Source organism: Bos javanicus, chromosome 12 (assembly GCF_032452875.1).
Source record: "Bos javanicus breed banteng chromosome 12, ARS-OSU_banteng_1.0, whole genome shotgun sequence".
Lineage (NCBI taxonomy): Eukaryota > Metazoa > Chordata > Mammalia > Artiodactyla > Bovidae > Bos > Bos javanicus.
This window is the reverse complement of record NC_083879.1, coordinates 8046681-8051445: the sequence shown is the minus strand read 5'-3', so window position 1 is coordinate 8051445 and position 4765 is coordinate 8046681. Positions and strand designations below refer to the sequence as shown.

General features: G+C 36.0%; 1 non-coding gene across 1 annotated transcript; it reads right to left on the bottom strand.

The window, feature by feature from the left end:
- Nucleotides 1-748: 748 nt before the first annotated feature.
- On the bottom strand, nucleotides 749-855 carry LOC133258690 (U6 spliceosomal RNA). The gene has a single exon (XR_009740146.1). It is a non-coding gene; the product is annotated as a U6 spliceosomal RNA (small nuclear RNA).
- Between the last annotated feature and the right edge of the window lie 3910 nt (nucleotides 856-4765).

Here is a 4765-nt window from a genome sequence, read left to right as displayed (position 1 = left end):
TTTTGTTTGTTGTGAAATAGAACTACAACTTCTTTCTTTTATATCTGGATATACAGTTGGTCTAGCACTATTTGTTGAAAAAACTATTCTTTCCCCATTGAATTATCTTTGCAGTTTTATTGAAAATCAGCTAACCATAGATATATGAGTTTATTTCTGGACTTTCAGTTCTATTCTATAGATTTATATGTCTATTTTTTTTATGCCAGTAAAACACTATATTATTGTACCTTTTGCAGAGGTTTTGAAATCAGAAATTTTTAGTCCTCTTAGTTTGTTCTTATTCTTCAAGGTGGTTTTATTTATTCTGGGATGTTTTCTTAACATGTAAATCATAGGATTAACATGTCAATGATAGGGTTAATTTGTCAGTTTCTGCAGGAAATCCTACTACAGTATTGACAAGAATGGCAATGAATTTGGGGAGTATTTATTTTATTAATAAGATGCTATACAGTGATTGATACTTGTATATTCACTCAACCTTGAGTCTTTCAGATAATCTTACTAGGTCATGATGTATAATCCTTTCTGCTATATTGTGGGATCTGACTTGTTACTATTTTTTGAGAATTTTGTGTACTTTTTCATGAAAACTTGTCATCTATAATTTAAAGATTTTGTGATATCTTTGCCTGACTTTGCTATCAGAGTAATGCAGGCCTAATAAATTGAGTTAAAAATGTTTTCTCCTCTTTCTAAATTATTTTCTTCTTAAGAATTTGAAATAATTGGCCTTAAATTCTTTTTAAAATTTTTAATTAGAGCATATTGGCATGCCATCCTATTGCAGGGACCATGATAATCTTCTTTGCGTTATTCCAATTTTAGTATATGTGCTGCCAAAGAGAGAATGAGCTTAATTCGTTTTTGAAGAATTGAAGTTGAATTCTTCAGTTGAAGCCGTCATCACTATCAGGTCTTAGATTTTTTTTTTTTTTTGCAGAAACTTTAAAAATTGCTAATTCATTCTCTTTGCTCACTAGAATTCTATTCAGATTTTCTATTCCTTGTTGAGTCTGTTTCAGTATTTTTCTAGGAGTTGAGAGTGTGACTATCACTTCAAGATATTCACTTTGTTTCACTTGATATATGCCCAGAAGGGGAATGACTGGGTCATACAGTTCAGCTCAATTCAGTTCAGCCACTCAGTCGTGTCTGACTCTTTGGGACCCCATGGACTGCAGCATGCCAGATTCCCAGTCCATCACCAACTCCCGAAGCTTGCTCAAATTCCTGTCCATCAAGTTGGTGATGTTATCCAACCATCTCATCCTCTGCTGTCCCCTTCTCCTTCTGTCTTCAATCTTTCCCAGCATCAGGGTCTTTGCTAATAAGTCAGTTCTTCAGGTCAGGAGGCCAAGGTATTGGAGTTTCAGCTTCAGCATGAGTCTTTCCAATAAATATTCAGGACCGATTTCCTTTAGGATGGACTGATTTCCTTTAGGATTGACTGATTGGATCTCCTTGCAGTCCAAGGGACTCTCAAGAGTCTACTCCAACACCACAGCTCAAAAGCATCAATTCTTTGGTGCTCAGCTTTCCTTATAGGCCAACTCTCATATCCATACATGATTACTGAAAAAACCATACCTTTGACAAGAAGGATCTTTGCTGGCAAAGCAATATCTCTGCTTCTTAATATGCTGTTGAGGTTGTCAGAGCTTTTCTTCCAAAGAGCAAGTGTCTTTTGATTTCATGGCTGCAGATTTCACCATCTGCAGTGATTTTGGAGCCCTAGAAAATAAAGTCTGTTACTGTTTCCATTGTTTGCCCAACTATTTGCCAGGAAACGATGGGACCGGATGCCATGATCCTATGCTTTGAATGCTGAGTTGTAAGCCAGCTTTTTCACTCTCATCAGGAGGCTCTTCAGTTCCTCTTCAGTTTCTGCCATAAGGGTGGTATCATCTGTATATCTGACATTATTGATACTTCTCCCAGCAATGTTGATTCCAGCTGTGCTTCATCCAACCCAGCATTTCTCATGATATACTCTGAATATAGGTTAAATAAGCAAGGTGACAATATACATCCTTGATGTACTCCTTTCCCAATTTGGAACCAGTCTGTTGTTCCAAGTCCAGTTCTGACTGTTGCTTCTTGACCTGCATACAGGTTTATCATGAGGCAAGTAAGGTGGTCTGGCATTCCCAAAACTTGAAGAATTTTCCACAGTTTTTTCCGATCTACACAGAGGCTTTGGTGTAATCAGTGAAGAAAAAGTATGTTTTTCTGGAATTCTCTTGCTTTTCTATGATTAAGTGGATGTTGGCAATTTGATCTCTGGTTCCTCTGCCTTTTCTAAATCCAGGTTGAACATCTGGAAGTTCTTGGTTCATGTACTGTTGAAGCCTGGCTTGAAGAATTTTGGTCATTTCTTTGCTAGTGTGTTAGATGATGAATGCAATTGTGCAGTAGTTTGAACATTCTTTGGCATTGCCCTTCTTTGGGATTGAATGAAAACTGACCTTTTCCAATCCTGTGGCCACTGTTGAGTTTTCCCAATTTCCTGGCATATTGAGTGCAGCACTTTCACAGCATCATCTTTTAGGATTTGAAATAGCTTAACTAGAATTCCATCATCTCCACTATCATTGTTCTTAGTGATGCTTCCCAAGGCCCACTTGACTTTTTATTCTAGGATATCTGGCTCTAGATGAGAGATCACACTATCGTAGGTATCTGGGTCATGAAGATATTTTTGTACAGTTCTTATGTGTAATCTTATATTCATATGGTAGTTCTATCTTTAGTTATTTGAGGAAACTCCATGTTATTTTCTTCAGTGGCTGTCCCAATGTACATCCCCACCAACAGTATACAAGGATTCCCTTTTCTCCACATCTTTGCCAGAACTTATTATCTCTTGTTTTTTTGATGATAACCATTCTGACAGGTGTAAGATGATATTTCATTTGACATATACATTGATGTATATGTCAAGCATCTTTTCATATACCTGTTGGCCATTTGTATATCATTTTTGTTCAAGATCTCTGCCCAAGTTACAATTGTATTATTTGTGCATTTTTTTAACTATTTAGTTGCATTCATTTCTTATATAGTATGTATACTAACTCTTATTTATAGCTTGAAAATATTTTCTAGTATTCTTTAGGTTGCTTTTCACTCTGTTGACTTTTTCTTTTGTTTTTGTTTTTTCTGAAATTTTTAGTTTGATATAGACCCACTTATTTATTTTCTATTTTGTTGGTGTTTTCATTGTTACAGCCACATCATATTTGAAGAAGCAGTTACCTCTTCCAATCTTTACTGACTAGATACAGGGAAGAAATACCTTTTGTCAGTCCTGTTAGAGATTCTCATGCTTTCTCAGATCTTTTCTAAGATACAATTCTCTGCACTTCTTGTTCCTGCTTATGGGGATGTCCTTTAGATTTTATGCCTTCATCTTCCTGCAAAAGCAGATGGAACACTGACAGCTTTCTCTTGCTTTCCCTAGGGAAGTGAGGGATACTCAAGTGTATGTGGTTTCACCCGGTTTCACAGAGCTGGGTCAGCTTTCTGCATGTGCTCAGTAGCTGTCTGCAAAGGCTGGCTCTTGCTGCCACTGGAGAGTGCACACAAGAAGCCAGCCATGGAGTTGAGGGGGAAGGAGTGTGAGTTGAAAGGAACATTGGGGTTACCTGTAGGCCTATTAGTGGGATTCAAGGTGAGGCCTCCCCAGCAGTTCTTGGGCATACTTACTGATGCAGTCTGCAAAATGCCTTAGTAGGATCTGTGGGATCTCCAGTATCTGTGGTTCTCCCAGGCTTTCCAATCCTAGCTGTGCTACACACTTCATATTTTTAATGGGATGAGAAAGTAGTGGATCTCTTTGACAGCATCCTGTGCAACTGGGGAAACTGGGTTCACTCTCACCTGCTGAAGAAATCACAGCCAATAAGGTCTTGCTTAGCACTGAGCCATGCTGCCTTAGGGGAGGGGAGACTTGGGTAAAAACTGTTTCTCTTACCCTCTCAAATGTATCCAATCTCAGACTTCTTGCTCTACTGGCCTCCTGGAATTCCATGGCAATTTCTCCACTGGCTTTCTGAATTCTGCAAAGTCTTCTTCCAACCATGGTGATTGTCAAGATTGGTGTTCTTTGGTGGGAAAATGGTAGAAAACTCTTTATTTCACCAGCATGATAAAGTCTTATATGTTTACAAAAACATCCTTTAAGGTTTGCTTATCTGATATTTATTTTAATTTAAGCTATTTCACCACTGATAATTAACATTATATAAAGATTATAAGATTACATAACTTTATACCTTGCTTAAAACAATTATTTGTAACCATAGCATGTCTAGTTTTGTTTTTAAATTGTATTTTAAATAAAAGTGTACTTTAAATCAAAGTTTAACATCTTTGCTAATTATCTAATGTTTCAAAATTTGTAAGTTCAAAACAAACCTTTCTGATGCTGCCTCTATTTTACAAAAGTATTTTTAAGTTTTTATATTTAAAAACAATTTTAATATATTTAAAAATTTAACATATTTAATATATATTTCACATAGGAGATATATATAATAAATTCTGCATGTTATATAATTTATTGATTATACAAAAGAATATTTTTAGCTTTGAATATAAAGCAATTTATAACACATACACATACGTACTCACACACAAGTGCACATTTACCCTAAACTTCAAAAGAATAATTTCAGGACTATTATTAAGTAGAAAAATACTAATGCTTGTGAAGAGGCTATAACAAGGACTAATAAGCGTGAGGTAAATGCATGCTATT